Here is a 20,449-nt window from a genome sequence, read left to right as displayed (position 1 = left end):
TGCAATCATTAATTACAATATATCTTCACTAATAGATCCCTAAAAATATATGCTATGCACATAAAACATGGGCGTGTTGTGTTGTGGGAACATTAAGGTATTTTAACCTCATGTATTAACAGTATTCATTTCTATTCACATATGAGATCAGAATTCTCTGCAGTTCTTGTTTCATGATTGATCTTTGCAGCATGCATAGATTTCAAGCTGCTGAAATTTATTATTGGCTCTAATTAGAACCAGCCTTTTATAATTGCTCAGTGGGGCTGTTTGCTTATTCATATAAAAAACACCACCATTCTCCACAAACAAGCTTAGAGAAACCTGAGTGATTGGAGATGTTTCTGTTAGAAACACTGGTTTCCAGAGTACTTTTAAGAAATCATGTTCTAAATTGTATTCTGTGGATTTTCCTCCCAATTTGATTGTGATCTAACCAACAGAGGAGAGGCAACCATGAACATTTCCCACAATCAGCACATTATTCTGGTCCGGAAATCCCTCTGCTTATTCTGTCCTAGCCATGTTGTATCATAGTCCTCAGCCACCCTCAGGGTAATTTCAAGATTTTTCCCAGAGATAACAGTTTGAGAGTCATTGTTACTACTTCCTGGCCATATGACTCTTATAGGAATCAGATTCGCCATAGTCGGAGAACTGTATTTCATTTCCAGCATAATCTAATTAAACCAGCAAGTGTGTTGACCAATAAAAATAGTGAAAACATATGGCTCTTAGCTTAGAATGACATCACATTGAACTTATTTGGTTCAACACATCTGTGGGAGACTCTTATCGCACTGTAAAAGAAAGATGTTTATATAGCACTCATCTTAAATGCATTAACATCCCCCCTTTTTTCTTTAATATAGTTGCCAGTTTGTTACAGCCACTCTTATATACAGTCTGCTATATTCTTGTATTCTCACTTCAGTGGAAATATTCTAGAATACTGCCAGCCTCATAGTCTGATCCCATGCTCTGTTGTGGTGTCAGCTGAGCAGAGCAACAGACACAGAAAAATGTTGTGCTGGTACAAAGGCATGAAAAAATAGAGTTGTCACTTCATTCATTTTTCTCTTGAATGTGAGTGGATAATCTTGTTTTTAAGTGATTATTACTTTTAGTATTTTGATATTGGCTTAATGGATATCTTGGGTTGCATCCAATGTTAGTCATCCTCAGAGTTAACCATTAAAATTCACAGACATAATTAATGTAAAATCTTTAATTTCAATGGGGCTACTCATAGTAAAAACTTGTTTTGATTCATTCATTCCTAAAGCAACAATCAATTTATTATGGTCACAAGCCAGAAATACGGATATATGCATTTGTTATGAATTATGTCTCAGGTTTTTTTAAATTTTGCTTTAAAATCTCAGGTTTTCTCTAATTTGCTTTGGGACTTTCTGCAACTGTGGGAAGCAATGGATAAATTTAACTAATTTAATGGTGCAATCCTAGTTCCACTAACCTGGAAATAAACCTCAATTCAATAAGACTTTCCTCTGAGTGGACAGATTTAGGCCTACACTATACCTTCTCCTACATCTCCCCTTTAGTGATGGTTTAATGTTGTCTTCCACCTTTTTGATTTACAAAAGTAAGGAACTAGCAAAACTGACACAACAGGCAGTGGAGGGAGGGAGGGAAGACATGGGAGGGGGAGAAAGGGATGGAAGGAGCCATATATCAGGTTCCACATATCAAGTTGTAAAATGTGACATCAACTGACTTGCCAGTGCATCAAATACCAACATCCCTGTAGGCAATGTGTGTTCTATGCCTGTTGTGGATGGAATAATGCATTATAATTCATTTGGTCCTGGGGCTATTCTGCAATATTCAGAAATGTGCATTTGATGGGGCTGTACTCCATCAAGAACATATTCCAAGATTGCCTGCCCTCCTCAAAATGCTGCCTGAGCCAGAACAAAAGCCACCCATCTACCCTAAAGTGAATGTACATAATACCCAAAACAGGTCAAGTTATTTTGGCACTGAAGGCAGAAAAGTTCAGAAGCACCTCTCCCTGGAAGTAAAGAAAAAACCCCCACACAATAGTAAAATTAGATAAATAACTTCTTCTTTTTTCTTTTTTTTTTGCAATTTCATTATACCCCAAATCAGCTGCTTGCCTCACTCATGCTTAATTGTAAGGCTAGCTCTGGCAGCTTGGTAGGGATGGGGCAGAACACTAAGATTAGCAAAACCATGATGTTTCCGTATTACAGTCGTACCTTGGAAGTTGAACATAATCCATTCCAGAAGTCCATTCAACTTCCAAAACATTCGGAAACCAACGCGTGGCTTCTGATTGGCTGCAGGAAGCTCTTACCCACATGCCCAATGCAACCATGCAGTATTAAAAAAATTATGCCAATGCCAAAGTAGTGGAAGGAATGCAACTCCCCACAAACCCCACAGATGGCATTTTAGTGGGGGCCAAGTGGCATTGTCACTCTTCAATGCGAGCAAATCTCAGCTCCCAGTCACAGTACCCTCCTGCCACTTTCATTTCCTCCAAATGCAATTCCTTAACCAGGGTTGCTCAACACATAAACATAGTTTCCAGTATAAACCTCTTTTTGAATCTCATTCATTGGAGATTATTTTCCCCTGGATTTAAAATGCTAACCTTTCCCCCAACACACATACTTCTCCTACCTGCCAAGTGCCCCATTTTAAGTGGGATGGCCCCACTTTCTCTGAAGGCCAGGTTGCCCCGATTCCACATGGCCTGAGGATGGCGACCGTGGAAGCAGTTCCTGGGGCAATAGCAGCATTCCCTTCCCCACTAACATGGCACCCTTCCAGGACTACAGCTCCCATCAGCCCTCAGAAGAGCAGAAGAGGGAAGCTAAGGTAAGGTGGGTGGTGGGCAGAGGCAGTGGCAAGCGAGCAGCGGTGGACGGGCGATGGCACCAAGTGAGTGAGCACTCAAAGGGGATGGCAGGATAATGCTGGGGGGGGGGTCACACTTTGCCCTACCAAAATATTGGAGGGTATGAGTTCTGTTTACAGACCACAGTTTTCAAAACACAGAGGGGAAAATGGATGCATTTAAAGGATCATTATTTCACATAAAAGGTGGCTGCGCTGCTGGCTCGATACACTAATGAATGGACAAGCAGCCTGCCACCTCCTCCCAGAACATTTCCTGTCAGTTTTAACAGCTTCATGATGACAGACAGATATTTAGTATGGGGAGTTTCCCCCATCGGTGCACCTCCATGCTGGGAAGTGTTGTGCCACTTGACTTGATGCCATCACGTAGCTGTTTGACGGCACTGAAATCCTGCCAGAACGAGTTGGCAACCCTCCTGATATATAGCAGGGGAGAAACAGAGAAAGAAATATACGTATTGGGTGGGAGCTCTGAGAAGGCAACTTATTAAACACGCAAAATCCCTATTAAAGTACCACTGTCTGCACGCAGAGCATACATTCTTGCCAGTTAAAAATAGTTAACAGGCATAGAGTGAGCACACGCAGAGCAAGGAGATATGCCCAACTGAGTAGATCAGTTTATATATTTTAATCCTTCTTAAAACAGGTTTATCTTCCAAAAGAGTCACTCATGCCTTCTTCTTTCCCATGATTTAGCAACCAGAGAGCCTACAGACCCACTGTGCTTAGAAGGGGGCTCTCATTTTTATTTCTAACATTTTTATTTCTAACAAGTCTTCCAGCAGATTTGGAACATTATTCAAGTATAATTTGTATTTGAACTTTACCGTCTTTGATAATGAACACATCTGGGATGAAATTTCAAATCTTGAGTAGCAGTGAAGAGAGCCTTCAAGATCTTTAAGCACAGAGAAAGGCAGATTTGTTGCCTGTAGCATCTGAGAAAAAGTCTATTGATCACTAGCACTTGATATACCCTGACCTAGACTTCCACGAACATGCCAGGGAATAGCTGGTGTTCGTGCATGTCCAAGACATCCCATCTTTTTGAAATGGGGAAGTTCAGCATGAGAGGGGTCTTTAAACTGCAAGTCCTATTAAAACAAATGTTGAACACCTCGTGTGTGAGTGAACAACAAACACACATAGTAAATTACTGGACCCATGGGCAAGATCCCATCCCACAGTGAGTCTACATCTTTACTGTCATTATCACCAGCTGCTACAGTTCCTCTTCCATCTTCTAGCTTGCTAGCCAGGTGATGAACCAGCAGCCTTGGCACCTACTGCACCTCCTTCTCAATGCCACCATTGTCTGGGCAAGAAACGGGTGAATAAAGAGCCAGTTGCAGTGGTGAACAAAAAGGAGCGGGGTTGTTTTTTTTTATTCAATGGGCCCTCTGCTGGCATATGTTTGAATATATGAAATTATAAATTGGGGACACACAAGTAATGAGGGAGGAGGTAAACAACTGGGAAATGCCTCCTATAGCATAACAGCTGAAATTGCTAATCTCCAGGTCTAGGAGGGCAGTGTTTTGCTCACTGAAGCTCAGCAGCTTAGCATTGGAGCACATTTGCCTTATAGCTATTACTGTTGTGGTTAAATGAGCAGGAAGCTGCTCCCCTAGCTCTGAACCTGAGCTGCTCAAAGTGGGGAGAATAGTATTTTACCTCCTTCTACACTAGTATGGGATAGATGGGCTGATAAATAGGTCAATGGTATACAGCTCATGGTATACATTCCCTAACTCGTTTTTTACCCCATTCTATATACAAGATGATAGTTCTCACTTCTTTGCAACTGAGCAAGTCCTTGGAAGGATAATTTCCTGTCCAGACTCCAGGATACTACAATCTGCTAGGGACTTTAAGCAGGTTGATTTACACATACACAGAGGTCTCCACCCTCAGATGACCATCTGTGGCTCCTGGAGGGCAATAAATATGCTCAGTCCTCACCAAACTATCCCCCTGACCTTTAAAATTTCTGAACAAATCTTTTTCTGCACACTTGGGGACTCCCCAAGTATACAGAAATCACTGCTTTGTCTATGGGTGGTCTTGTCTTGTCTATGGGTGGTCACATTTGGTATCAGAAGAAACAAGCTGGGGAGTTGCAAGGAAATATTTGGGGGCAGAGAGGGAAATAACATATTGCAAGACTCCTGAGCTCCTGAGCTAGATGAGCAGCTTATCTAACCCTGAACCTTAGCAGCCTTCATGCTGTCTCGCAGTTGCTCTGTCCTGACTGTTCAAGGCTAAGTGAGTAGGAAAAACATGTGTATCTGGCATTGAACCTAAATAACAGAGTGTGGGCTGGGTGATGTATGCTCACTTTGTTCTCCCTGCTGTGTATGGAAAATTTGGACAGAGAAAGCCCATATCCTCAGACCCAAGTTTCATTGCTTTTTACAGAGCACTACTAGGGCTCTAACTCTTTCGCAGCTTAAAGAGTCCTTGGAGAAGTTGTTTATTAACATCAGTTGAAGCACTTTTTATGTACAGTATTCCTAATTAATTCCTGCCTTTCTTCTAGCCTCAAAGTAGACAGAGCGCTTAAAAGCTTACAATAGTCTGGATTCATGCATAGGAGTGGGGTGGGGGTTAGGATCAAGATATGTGCACCTAGAAATTCCCTTGTTTAGGATACAATAATCTGTTAGGGGATTCAATATTTATTTAATATTAAAAGATAAATTTTATACACTGCTTGATGGTAAAAAACAACAACCTCACAGTGGTTTTCAGAAGATAAAACAGTAGAAGCAAGAAGAATTTACAATCTTACTTTAAAACATACAAAAAATTAAAATACTAACACAGATTAAAATTACTGTATTTTTCGCTCTATAGGACGCACCGGATGATAATACACACCTAGTGGGGGGGGGGAGGAAACAAGAAGAAAAAAATTCTGAACCCCAGAAACTGGCTTCTGGGATAGCCTCTTGCAGGGTGAAGGCACCCTGCTGCCCTGCGGAGGCTTTGCGCAGCCATCCCCAAGCTAGAATAGTGAGACGGAGCGCTGTGCAGTGCTCCGTCTCACTGTTCTGGCTTCGGGGACAGCCTTTGAAGCCTCCGCAGGGCAGCGGGGTGCCTTCACCCCGCTGCCCTGCAGAGGCTTTGCGCAGCTAACTCCAAGCTAGAACAGCGAGACGGGGCGCTGTGCAGCACTCCGTCTCCATGTTCTGGCTTTGGGCTTAGCTGCGCAGCCTGCATTCTCTCCACAGGACGCACAAACATTTTCCCTTACTTTTTAGAAGGGGAAAAGTGCATCCTTATAGAGCGAAAAATACGGTACCTCATCTTTCTAAGCATCTGTCTAAACGGCTTGTCTAAATGAGAATGTTTTTAGCAGGCGCAAAAAAGAGTACAGTAAAGGTGCCTGCTTGATCTCAATAGGCAAGGAGTTACAAAGTTAGGCACATAACAATCAAGCGCTTACAAATGTAGAACAAATATTATGTGGCACCTATAGTAGTGCCAATTACACTGATTGAAATGGTCGAGTGGGCATGTGTGGGCTTAGGCAATATCGTAGGTAAACTGGTCCCACATTGTTAAGGGTTTTATATACTAGTAGTGACACCTTGAACCCGGCCCAGTAGCAAATCAGCAACTAGTGCAGATCTTTGGGTACAGGTGTTGCATTTTGACAAGGCCTCACTCCTGTCAGCAATCATGCTGCAGCATTCTACACTAGCTGCAGCTTCCGGTTCAAGGGTGAGGGAAGCCCCACATAGAGCCAATTTCTGCCACTTCTCAAGATGATGCCTTTAATGTTTAGTGCCTCCTGATTCAGACAATAAGGCATGCCATTGGTGTTGTGTGTGTGTGTGTTTCCCGCCTTTAGAAATATATATATTACACATACCATATTTTTGTGTGTATAAGACGAGGTTTCCCCCCTCCCCCAAATTTGTAAGTGTAAAACCATGGGCCGTCTTACACATGGAATGCAGCAATTAAATATAGAAAAAAATACCGTAACCATAGGGGCAGGGCGCACCACTGGGCCTCCGTAGCCTGTCTGCCACTCAGCCCGCCTTACAGCTGGTGGGGAGGCAGCGGGTGGTCCGTTTATTGTGCACAGAGCAAGCCCTGCTCATCCTATACATGGGGGTGTCAAATACATGGAAAAATATAGTACTTGGGCAATCTCCCAAGTATGCAAAACACACTAACTTGTATGTGGAGGGCCCTGTTTTGCTCTCTACCTGATTGGTATAGGACCACAAAGTTAGATATTAAAATGAATGTTGTTGACAATGATGATTCCCTTAGCATGTGTGCAGTCCTACTATACTGTATTGTTTACTTAGAAATATCTCACTGAGGAATTTTTTTCAGGTGTTCTCCACCATATGATACAATACCTACTGAATTACATGGCAGCTTCTTCATATTTTGAGAGCTGTGTGTTCGGGTGTGTGCTTATTTTTTCCACAAAAAGCCTCCATACATTCCATACATTAAACATAACCCCCTCCCCTCATGAGAATAAAGTACAGACGTGAGCCAAATATGCCCTGCCATAACGGGGCATGCCTTGTTGGGAGGGTACATGTCAGATGCAGATTCTGATACGTATGTTATAAAAGCGTATCATATTTCCACAAAACCATTTTCTATTTGCTGCCCATTCCGTGCTTTGAACAGTGTAATAAACCATTTGTCTCCAAGCAGACGACTGCAAATTATCCAAACCCTTCCAATTTCGAGTAGCCAATAGATGAACTGCAACCAGTAGAGATGTAATCTCTACTTTATGCATAAGGGCCTTCTGTTGTTCACCCTTCAAAATGGTTAACAAGGTAGGTTGTGATGTACGGAGTGTTTTGTAATCAAGCTTCTTCTTTGAAAGACTGCAGTCCAAAATGTATTAACAAAAGTACATATGCTGCACAATCCCAATACACCCACAACCCCTCCAGCACAGTGTGGGTGCTCAAGCACTGACCTGATTACATTCTTAACACTGAAGAAATACTATAGGTTTTGAAGGGAAGAATGCCACAAATAAAAGACTCCAGCACAAAAATATGTAATACTCACCATTCTTTTTTCACCAGTGACCCAACTGGACAATCTTCAACAATCAATGCAATTAGTGGCATTTCATACTTATTTTATTTCAATTATGTTTGCTTTAATCATGTTTATTTTATAACTGAAAGAATAAGGAAACAATTCTTATCCCTATATAAGTATTATGGCTTGATTTTTGTAGCCATTGGCAAAGACATAATTGAAATCAGTGGGGCGGTGCTGGGGCTTAGTAGAACATAGTTCATGCTGTTATTCTGTATAAATCTGTCTTGAAACAAATTTCCTCTTCTGGCAGTTGAACTGTTTACTCTTCCCTCAGGAGGGAAAATGTCTTTCCTTGGCCTCTAGGTTGGATCTTTGCCAGGCTAATAGATGTGTTTAAATGGTGATAAAAAATTCCCTGTTTGGAGAATTTTAACTGAGGGAATCATATCCTGAGGGAGTTTTGACTGAGAAAATCATATTCTTCTGTATCAAGGTATACAGATCTTCAAAATGATTAGCACACTGCGATTTGATCCAAGAGGATGTGGTAATTCAACAACCTATTCAGCAGGGATTTGTGTTTGGAGCCAAAATGGAAATAAGTGGGCAATGCCATTTACTTCAAAGCATTAAAAAATGCATGGACTACTTATGGACAGAACTACATACTGAAATAATTTACCCATAGAACAACAATAATGGAGGCAGCAGCAGCGGGGCTTCTGCTTGTTCATCACATAGCTCTCTTTTTATGCAGTAAAATAAAAATCCTAGAGTGGTTTCAGATACTGTATTACGGAGAAAAGTAGGGAAGACTCCAATGCAGCAACAAGATGAGAAAAACATCTAAGGTACAGTCAATTTTCCTCAATGGGGCTTAGACTGTGGGGCTGCGTCATACAGCAGGGCCTCCTCAGCGACATTACGTCAGCGGAGGAACTCCCTCCCCATGGAGATTTGGTTAGCATCTACAAGAATGTTCAGGAGACAAATTAAATTGCATTTATTTCAGCTGACCTTCAGCACATTTTCACTCCCCACATACATATGTCTTCCAGCTTCCTGGCTTGTAGCACCTACTTGTAAAAGGAAACATTCACTCTCATTTTGCTCCCTATAACATACATGGGCATGTTTCACTAAATGTAATATACTCGTGTTTATGGAAAATATATTTTTAATAACCACCCTCAGTTTTTCCTTCCTATTTAGTTTGTAGTGCGGCGAATTAACCACGCAAGGAAGGCCATCCATGCCGTAAGGCGAAAGGTCCTGCTGATGAATAGCTGGGTGATTAACATACCCCTCAAATGCCCAATTTAATTTGGAGCATCCTGTTTTGTGGGGCTGTGCTCTCACGCAAGAGCACGGCACCCCAAAACATGCAAGATTGATCTTGTCCGAGAGCACAGTGCCCCAAAACGAGCACAGGAACACAACCTGGAAGACGCATGTCCTGGTTTTCGTCCTTGACATGTTGGAAGATATGCATTACTTTTGACAAATAGACTTTGTTCAGGGCTGATGGTATGCACCTTTCAGCAGAAGGAAACAAAATCTGGCTGACAGACCCAGTGGAGGGCCTGAAGTCTTGGTTGCAGGTGTGAGGGGTTTGACAGCAAGCCCATTTGGGTTAGGTTGGCCGTTTGGCCATTGGATAAACCAGGCATGGCCAAACTTGGCCCTCCAGATGTTTTGGGACTACAACTCTCATCATCCCAAGCTAACAGGACCAGTGGTCAGGGATGATGGGAATTGTAGTCCCAAAACTTCTGGAGGGCCAAGTTTGGCCATGCCTGGGATAAACCTTAATCTTGGAAGGAGGTTGTAGTCTCTGCCTCCAAATGACAGGGTATTCCACTAAAGACATCTGAGAGAAGTTGCTTCTGTCCATATGACCAGGTGGGAGCTTGGGCCACACCACTTGTCAAGGTAGCAATCCCTACGGGGTCCCCTAATTGATTTAAGTCATAGGACTCCCTCACTGTAGGGTTGATCCAGATTCACTTCTGGCAGGCAGGTCAGAAGTCAATAGTTATGCCCAATACCTTTGCCAAACCTCTTACAGATGTAACTAATAGAGTTTGGATCTTATTTGACCCAATAAGCTGCGTTGTGTTTAGTTCTTCCTATCCAGTTGAGGGGCGGTGGGGGTGTGAGCCTTGGCTCCCATTTCTTTGCTTACATGAGAGACCCTTATCCACAACAAACTTTCTAGATTTCCAAAGCACAAAAAGACTGGCAAAATCTGTTTGCCATCAAGATAAAAGGCTTCAAGGACTGGCTTATTTCTATTATACTCAGTTAACCATTTCCCCAGAAGCCTGTTTTCAAATACAGAAACCTTCCAACTTTAAGAAATATTGGTCTAGTTCTGCACTTATGGGTGAGGAAAGAGACTGAGGAAAATCTTGTTTGTTTTTTAAGAAAGAATTATCTACTTAATAAATTAAAAGCAATTCTTTAGAACAAATTCACCTAAAATAAAGAGGCAAAACAGTTTAAGCAAGATGTTCACAAAACTATGTGCAATTCCAATTCCTGAACAACAACAACGATAAAAATAATAGATGTGATAGCCAGTGGTTGGTTGCAAGAGCTGTATCTGGGTCCAGATAAGGTCATAGAGGGTAGCTGAAATTTTGTCTGAGTGGACACAAAGCATTCAGCTACTGAAGGAAAAGAGGGCAGGCCAAGCCATATTTATAGCATTTCCCCTGCTGCTCACAGAGAAATAAGCTCCAAAGGGAAATGGTTTCCCACCTCTCTGGCTAGAAGGAGGGAAAAAGTGGTGATGTGTAAGGGGAAGGCAGCAACACAGGGGAAAAAGGTGAGGACAAGACGATATTGGCACAGGGTGACTCTTTTGATGCACGGACATTAGCTATTAGTGCAACATATTAGTGCAATAAAAAGTCACATTTGGGCAATTTATGTGGTTCTACAGATAAGGGGAAACTTGCGTATCTTCTTACCCAATCATACAAGATACTGGCATTTCTCTCTGTTAGCTATAATATTCATCGCAGCATATGACTATTCTGTGTACAATGTTCTTATTAAATAATACGTAATATTATATATCTATATGTATGTATATGTATATGTATATGTATATCTATACCTATACATTGGTGCCTCGCAAGACGAAATTAATTCGTTCTGCGAGTTTTTTCGTCTTGTGGATTTTTCGTCTTGCGAAGCACGGTTTCCCATAGGAAATGCATTGACGGTTTCCCATAGGAATGCATTGACGGTTTTAAGAAAAAGGCGCAAGACGTTTTCGTCTTGCGAAGCAAGCCCATAGGGAAATTCGTCTTGCGAAGCAACTCAAAAAACAAAAAACTATTTCGTCTTGCGAGTTTTTCGTCTTGCGAGGCATTCGTCTTGCGAGGTACCACTGTACCTATACCTATCTATCTTTATCTATCTATCTATCTATCATCTATCTATCTTTGATATATAATAAAGAACTGAAACACTTTTCAGGAAGATGTGTATAATACACCAAGCTGCAACTATATTGAACTGACATGTATAACTAGTGCCAGGATGAGGCACTACCTGGGAATTCCACATATACCCCCATGACAGAAGAAAGACAGGAGACAAGGGTGTTCAATTCAAAACAAAAAATAAGTTTGTCTCTTTTCATTCAAGATGTAGCAACCATTTTTATAACCTGGTCTTTGCCTTTATCAACATCTTTTCCTTAAAACTGATTAGATACCCAATCCTATGCATTGCATATATGAATATATCAATTTCAGTTTCTCCCCATTTTTATTTTTTCCAGTTCAGTTCTCCGCATTTTTACACCAGTTTGTTCATTTACAAGAAAAAGTCCTCATCAGCATTTTTCATGTGAATTTCTCCTTCTATGCACATTTTTATGTGCTATTTTTGCCTAGTTGTCACAAAGCAATTCCTGCTAATATAATTCATTTCTGTATTTTATTTTCACTAATATATGCGTTTAGTTGAACACTTTCCCATATTAAATGCATTTTTGTACACATTGCATGGCCTTGCAAATTTCGGATCAGTGCTAATTTGAAGGATAACTGTGTTTCAGTTCACATATTGTTCTGGGAAATACAAATCGTTAAGCTTGCCTTCAAATGCAAACTGAATCTTCCCCATTCCTCCTTTGGAGTTAATCTCATTGCAGTCTGATGAGTTTACTTCTCACCCAACAGGCATGGAATTGGGCTGCTTATCCTCCACCCCACCTCAAGCCAAATATGTGGACTGGACTCCATCTATGGCAGCCAGAAATGGGAGCTCCATTTTTTGATGTGACACAGACTTTGTATTCAGAAAAGCTTTTGTTTGTTTGTTAATTAGGACTGACAGAGTTGAGTTGTTAAGGAAGAAAACTCTCACAAACATATATTGGTTATACATTTAGTAATCTATTTTCTGCTGGTAGCAATATACTGGAGCCAGCACTAACAAAAGTTAGAAAAGGCTTTTGGGAATCTAGAACTGGAAGTGTTTGGGTTTCTAATATATATATCTATTCCAGTGTTCAATGAGAGAGAACATAACAATAAAAATTTCAGCTGAACTCTGAAAGGAAAAACTATACTGAGGGAGGGATGAGTGACAGAAACAAGTTGGGGGAGGTGGCAGCTTAATAACACCCCTGCTGTTTTATCAATATGGCTAAAATAGAGTGGAAGAATCATGTGGTGACAATTTAGAGAGAGAAAGTAAAGGATCCTAGTCACTTTGTTATTGTTGTTGCTGCTGCTCCCATGACTGCGGTCAGAAGTAGACAAACAAAGCTTTCCCCACCACTATCTCCATACTAGGGGGGGAAACACTGCATCTACTAAATTTCAGCCATTTAAGCTGCTCTTTAAGACATGAGAGCGTTTAAGAAAGCTGCCTTATACTTAATCTGAGCACCTAGTTCAATATTGTCTTCAATGACTGGCAGCAGTTCTCCAGGGCTGCAGGCAGGAGTCTTTCCCAGCCCTGCCTGGAGATCCCAGGGATTGAACCTGAGACCTGTTGCATGCAAAGCAGATGTTCACTGTGGAGCTATGGCCTTTCTTCACTAACAAAGTCACCAGCAAGGCAGACAACCATAAATGGGTGTGTGAAAAAGGGGTGTGTGGTAAGCTCCATGGAAGTACAGTGGTACCTCGGGTTAAGTACTTATTTCGTTCCGGAGGTCCGTTCTTAACCTGAAACTGTTCTTAACCTGAAGCACCACTTTAACTAATGGGGCCTCCCGCTGCCGCCGTGCCACCAGGGCACAATATCTGTTCTCATCCTGAAGCAAAGTTCTTAACCCGAGGTACTATTTCTGGGTTAGCAGAGTCTGTAACCTGAAGCGTATGCAACCTGAAGCTCATGAACCCGAGGTACCACTGTACATAGAAGGCTTACAGAATATGAGAAGGAAGTTTAAGCAACTGCAACCAAGTTTGGGTCCCCTTGAGCCTATTCTATGTCCAGTTTGACATGCTGAAATTTGTCACACTGTGTAGCAGTGCTGCTATCAAGCCAAAGAATTAATACCAGGAATGTATAGGGAGCTGCATCCCATTGCATGACAGCCTAGAAAATGCACCAGTGAGTTTCCTTTATTTCGTCTGTGTAACATTCATCTACTTTAAGCAGACTTTAAGCAGGCGCCATTTATATGTAGCACAACCTCTGTTCTAATCCCTGTGTATTAGTAAAGTTAACTGCCGTTCACTCGGCACCGCTGTTTGCACAGCTGGAAATGTCGGATAGAATGAGTTCATCCTTTCTACAATGAGCTTAAACCTACAACCCAGCAGTGTCTGTCTTGTTTACACCTACCACCATGTTGCATTGTTCACATAAGCGTGACTTGTTTTAATGATGTCGGTGTAACACCGCAGGTGCCTAAATGCCAATAAACCTTGGCTCACTGTTAAACCAAAAAGTCATCATTCAGAATGGATAATGTTAAGCCTTTGAGAAAGATATTGAGCACGGTACTCCTGCGCATAACAGTTAATGATGCATAACATTAAAATATCTGTATTTCCACATCTGAAAGGACCACAGATTCTGTTTGGTGAAAAGCATGTTTCTGTTGACATAATAAATAGGAACCTCAGAACTCAACATGCTGTTATTCTCTTGACAACAACAACAAAAAAGGAAAACTAAAAATATTCTAGAGATTTTAAAATATCACTCAGTGATTTGTTGAAATCATATTCAGCAGCATCTGACCCCAGTGTTGCTTGCTGATAAGTGAAATTCTGAGCATGACTGTATTTTAAGGTAAAGGTAAAGGTACCCCTGCCCGTACGGGCCAGTTGTGACCGACTCTGGGGTTGGGTGCTCATCTCGCTTAAGAGGCCGGGAGCCAGCACTGTCCGAAGACACTTCCGGGTCACGTGGCCTGCGTGACGAAGCTGCTCTGGCGAGCCAGCACCAGCGCAGCGCACGGAAACGCCGTTACCTTCCCGCTATAAAGCGGTACCTATTTATCTACTTGCACTTAGGGTGCTTTCGAACTGCTAGGTGGGCAGGAGCTGGGACCGAACGACGGGAGCTCACCCCGCCACGGGGATTCGAACCGCCAACCATACGATCGGCAAGTCCTAGGCACTGAGGTTTTACCCTCAGCGCCACCCGCGTCCTTGTATTTTAAGACACATTACTAAATATGTACATTCCTTGCCTTGGGCAGTGCAAGAGGCAGTTCCATGAACAGCTCAGCTCTATGGATCACTGTTTAGTTTAGCACCACGATTAACTCTGGAGCTCAAATGCAAAATTATATTCCCAGTAAGAATGGCTGGAGCATGTAGGCCAGAAGGGGAGAACCTGTGTCTCTCCAGTTGTGGTTGGACTACAACTCCAATAATCCCTGATCATGATGGCTGGGGCTGATGGTAGTTGGAGTCCAACAGCATCCAGGGGGGCAACAGTTCCTCATTTTGGCCTGAATCTAGGCTGTGTCCTGCTTGCCAGGGCACTCGCCTTCACTTGCTAAATTCATGCTGGTCTCCACCATAAGCGGATTTAGGGTGGCATGACTGCTTCAGCTGCACTGAGCACCAATCCTATGGGGTGCCACAGGGAGCCAAAACTATGATGTAGTAAATTGGGAAGAATGGAAGTGGGGGTGGGGACACAAAATGTGTCCTCACACAGGATGCTACAGAATTTGAAAGACCAAAGTCCACCCCTGTGTCCACAAATGTAATTCATAGCAAGCTCCCTGATATCAGGTCAGAATATTTTTCCATTTAGGTCAGTGCTGTACTACCTAATGTGAACTGCAATGGCTCTCCAGGTAATGGATTTTCATATCACCTACTACATTGTCCTTTTAAATGGAGAGGCCCAAAACTGAACCAGGAAATACCTACATGGAAAACATCTGCTTTACTGATCTGTAGTCCTTTCCCAGTTCGTTTGATCTAGAACGCCCATGGTATGTAGCAAAGGATGGCAGACAGCTTGCTTTCTCTTAATTCCTACCTATCTATTACACCACTTCCTTGACTCAGTGGTCACATTTCTCAATCTTTTTAAAAAATCCCAAGGCGGCATGTTAAATTGCAACTGGAAGACAACAGGAAGCAAGTCACAGCAAATGCTGGAGGGAAACGGTAATACATTCTTGGAAAATGCACCAATCACAAGCCAGAGCAACTGAAGTTTCTACTAGCTATCTAGGGAGCCCCACACTGTGCACTTTACAGTAGTCTAGCTTCAAGGAAATTGTATGTGGAGAGAATGTCTGTGCTGCCCATGTAATGGACCTTTTGAAACCCTCATAGGTCAGGAAATGTTTCAACTTTAATGGTTGTTGCAAAATTAAAATACCATTAGCCTATGCAGCATATATGTTTAAAAAGTCCTGTTCTCTGTATTGCAGATGATTTCAGAATAGAATTATAGAGACTAGGGAAAGGCTTTTGCTTTTTATAACTCAGAGACTTGCATCCCTAGCCCCTTTTGTGACAATTTCCATACATTCATGTATCATTTTATGGGGGGGAAATAATTGTGTCCTGAGTGTAGTTCTGATATGTAAAATTCCTTTATTCTGCACTATAACTGCACAGGGAGTGTGTCATATGGTTTTTCAGCATGCCTGCAATTAAATGTAAAGTGTTCGCAATATTTTAATGCTTCATAGTTGTGGAAGAGGCATAAGAAAATGGTCTGTGGGGATCCTATATTCGCATTTGAAATTTTTATTTTTATTTTACTTTCAGGCCTGGTCAGGCTTTATGACTGGTGCATTTTGGAGAATGCAGCGTTCAAGCACTACGCTTTATAATGATTTCTCCTTATGCTATTTATCTCACTTTTCCAGTTGCAGCGCATTTATCCTCACACAGGCAGGAGCATGACAGGAGAGGAACGAAGACGTCAAAAGCGATTCTGCCAAACTAGGGAATAAGGATTCTCTCCTCTCTTTCTCCTTCCCCCCTCACTTGAATGACATTTTAAAGAAAAAGCATAGAAATATTAGCATTCCAATGCAAATTAGACTGTTCATAGCTTTCTGTGCTAAACTGGATCAGTTTTTTCTGTTGGGGAAAACTATTCATGAAGAAACTCAGGGAAAGAATGCTCACCATTGGTTTTCTCCTTTGCAACACTACATTCCTTTAAAGTACCCAAATAATATTTTTGCCAGTTTCCTGTTTTACAGTGCAACCACAACCATGTCTACTCATAAATAAGTCCTATCGCATTACCTTTTACCACTTACTGTTTTTTATGCAAACCACAACACAGCAGGTTTTCTCATAACAACTAATTTTTGCTGGCTTGTTGCATCTTTTAGGTGTACGCCTAAAATGTACATATAAAAGAATTAGGGGGCAATCCTAACACTACTTAGCTGGGAGCAGTGCTATTTTTTCTGGAAAAAGCAGTGCCAGCACTCACCATGAACACCTCCCTTGTTCTCTTAGAATGGCAATGGGGCCTTGGAATATTGTGCTTATTACTGCATAAATTCAAGTGTATCAGTTCAGGTTAGTTTCAGGCATGGCATCTTTCTTTGGTGGTTTCCCTGCCTGTTATGGTGGGTTTATAAACGTTCACTCCAGGAATACTCTTGACAATGACAATACGTCTTCCCAGATGTAGATTTTGTACCGCTTTGATATAAACCTGCTGAGAATCCTTTAAGACTATGTCTTTTGTCAGAACCACTAACTATGAAAGAGTCCCTGCTTTCTCCATAAAAAAGAAAGAAAGATACAATGGGATTTTTCACAACTTTCTCCCTATGGAAGGTTTTGTTCTTTAAATATTCAGACAGATTTTTTCTTCCTAACCTATTCTCCAGAGGTGTAGATATTTGCCATTTACTTCAGAATGAGTACAAGCAAGACCTTTTGACATGCATAGTTGTTCCAGGACTAGAGCTTATGACAAAATGTATTTTTAGAAAATCTAAATGTTATCTTAGTAAAGAGAGAGAGAGAGAGTATTAAAAACATGAAGCGAGCTTTTGGTCCCTGTCCTATTGCAGTGACTTCTGCAGTCTTAATACAATATATTATATTATGTATCTATTGTATTAGGATGGTCCATAGCTGGAGATGCCAGGGATTGAACCTGGCGCTTAACAACTTGGGTCCAGGATACTTCAAGGACTGCCTAATCTTGTATATCCCTGCCTGATCACTGAGGTCTTTGGGGGAGCCACTGTTAGTGCCCCCCATGGCTCAGATACAGTTGTGTGTTCAGTGTTGCAGGTCCAGTTTTGTGGCACTCCCTTCCAGTTGAGATCAGACAGGCTGTTGAGCTTTTGGTACACATGGAAGACTTTGATTTATTCCTGCAAGCCTTTTAGCTGAAGTTTGATTTTATCATGTTAACCAATTTTTACCTTTTATGTGTTTTATTTCATGTACACCAGCTAGGGATTATTGTACTCAAGTGGTATATAACTTGTTTAAGCAAACAAATTTAAATAACAGGCTTGGGGCTCACCCACAAAGCAGACTCTGCCCCTACCTTCCTTACTCTGCGGTAGATGGGGACTGCATTCCGATGGACCTATGTAGGGCCATTGGCTCAAGGCAGCTTGCTGAGTTTATTTAGCAAATCGTCCTGGTGTGGCTTGAACTGTTTTGCACGTAGGCTCTCATACAAAATTAATAGAATTGATTAGCTACAGTATCTGACGGCTCAGGTTCACGCTAAGCAGGAGAAATGTATAATATTCTAAAAGTCAAAATCCTGAAATGTCACTTCACCACTCTGAGACCAAATAATCTATTCACCGCATTAAGTAGATTGTACAGTGAGCAGCATGATAAGCCGACTTCGTTGTTAGCACAGTAATGAAAGCAACAGACCATGACAAGGTTAATCCCTACCATTAGGAGTTACTCTAACACACCTTGTTGATGGTAATAAAGCCTCTGCACTGTAGTTTATTAAGCCTTTTATAAAATAAATGCTTAGCTCTCACCCAAATGTTACCATTGCTGCTCAGTCTCTTTGCAACAGGAGGCCTTCAGGGAGTCTCGGGATCATCCAGCCCAGTCCTAAGTACTGGAAATTAAAGCACAACAGTGATTTGTGCTGTTCAAAACATGGACTTTCTTCATTCCTGAGAAGTATGGCAGGGCTGCTTCCACATTAGGGCCCTTAACCACTGCTGAGGCATTGCTTCCCTATAATCGGAAGGAAAATGGAAATGTCCCAACATTTAATATAGCTGTATATTATGCCGTAACATGAGAGACTTATTGGCAAAGAACCTTCTATAATATTTATTCAGAAATAAGGCCTGTTCAGCAAAGGTTAGCCAAGCCAAGATGGTTCTATGTTACTTCCAGTGGCCACTGTGAGAATAGGATACTGGACTAGATGGGCCTCGGATCTGAAGCAACAGGGGTATTATTATGCTATTTTTAATTTGAAGCAGTTACAGGAGAGCTATGAGATTCAGGTGAGGGTCAGATGCCTTGTCAATCCCAGCAGGTATATAAGAGGACGACCTGGCCTGTGGCCTGCCCAGCTTTCTACAGCTTTAGCCCTTCCCCCAGTATGTCACACAACCATGCACCCAGGAATGAAAAGAACAGTCAAAGTGCCCATATGGACTAACCCTAACTCTTAGTAATCTGCTCTTCTCTAGAATTTTCCTGTACTTTGTACTCTCGGTGATATCATGCTTCTAACACACATTACAGTCATACCTCGGGTTACAGACGCTTCAGGTTGTGTTTTTTCGGGTTGCGGACCACCAAAACCCGGAAGTAGCGGAACGGGTACTTCCCGCTAAATTGCGCTTTGCACATGCACAGACGTGCCGAATTGCAACCCACACAGCCTGCCCAGCATGGAAGACTTGTGTATAGTACGCAGATCTGGAAGGGCCACAAAGGGTAAACCACCCAAAAGGTATGCTGAAGAGTTTGCTAAAACAGTCATAGCAGATACAGATGTTGTTAGTAACTCAGAGAAGGTTTGGGAATCTTCAAGCTTCCAAGAGGTCCAAAGTTTAACCTCAGAGGATGCTGAGCCATGGTTAAATGCCATGAAGGCTGAACTTGGTTCCTTAGAGAGGAACAAGACTTGGGAACTAGTGCCAGGCCTGCCCAGGCCACAAATGGTTTACAAAGTTCAGTTATTGCAGTGTTAATTTTATGCATTTTTAAAAATCACCATGGTCTTTAACAATAATATCTTATTTCCTTTAGAGGAGAAATTGTGAATTGTAGAATTTTAAATACCCATCATCATCCTTGGCTTCACTCAATTTTGTTTATGTCACTCTTCCATTTTCTTCTAGTTGTGAGGGTGGGGGATGGGGAGGGGCCTCACAAGTGGAGTAGCCTAGGACCTCTCTGCATCTAAATCTGGCCCTGGCTATGAGCTACTCAGATTCACATTGCTGTAGCAGGAAGGGTTGAAACACGTCGCCTAGACATAGTTCTGTATGAATCAGCTTAAATATAGATCAGATTCTCTTAAAACATCCTGCCAAGTAGCAAGAAGCCTCTGGCTATAATAGATTTTCTGCTGATTTACACCTGCCTAAATTGAAAGTTGAATCAGGCCTTCCTCTCAAATTGTTATCTAAAAGATCTCATGAAAAATTGCCTGATAGCATATCTTCCCAGCCCAAGATGTGGTAAGATATAGCAAATACATAGAAACAAGATACTAATTTGCATAAATGCCCACCATTTCATGCAAGGCACTGTAAGCATTTCATATTCAAACCAGCAAGCAGAGGGTTGATAGTGAATGCAAGCAATTATCAAGTGTCCTCAAGGGCAGTCATGGTTTGGGTTTTCCTTGTTTAAAAACAAACACACACGCAAAAAACTTTCCTTTCTTGATTTAGGCTTCACTGTTTCTGCCTGGGAAATTGTTATGCAGGACTTGAGGAGCTGTTGAAAATTTCATGACATTTGTACTTGAAAGGCATAAAAGGTAACAGCATAGGTTTCCGAACATACCTTGGATTAAAACCCATTAGTGTCACAGCATACGTATGATTCATACAGGA

At 41.7% G+C, this 20,449-nt stretch overlaps 1 long non-coding RNA gene across 1 annotated transcript in view; it reads right to left on the bottom strand.

The window, feature by feature from the left end:
* The window catches only part of LOC310660775, a 206,225-nt gene that overhangs the window by 139,669 nt on the left and 46,107 nt on the right, over window positions 1-20,449 (bottom strand). The window contains exon 4 of the long non-coding RNA XR_014503633.1: window positions 18,398-18,480. This is a non-coding gene — a long non-coding RNA (uncharacterized lncRNA). The remainder of the gene's footprint in view (window positions 1-18,397; window positions 18,481-20,449) is intronic.

The sequence above is a fragment of the Podarcis tiliguerta genome (genome assembly GCF_965153285.1).
Source record: "Podarcis tiliguerta genome assembly, chromosome: 12".
Classification (NCBI taxonomy): Eukaryota; Metazoa; Chordata; class Lepidosauria; order Squamata; family Lacertidae; genus Podarcis; species Podarcis tiliguerta.
This window is presented reverse-complemented; position numbering and strand designations above follow the sequence as displayed.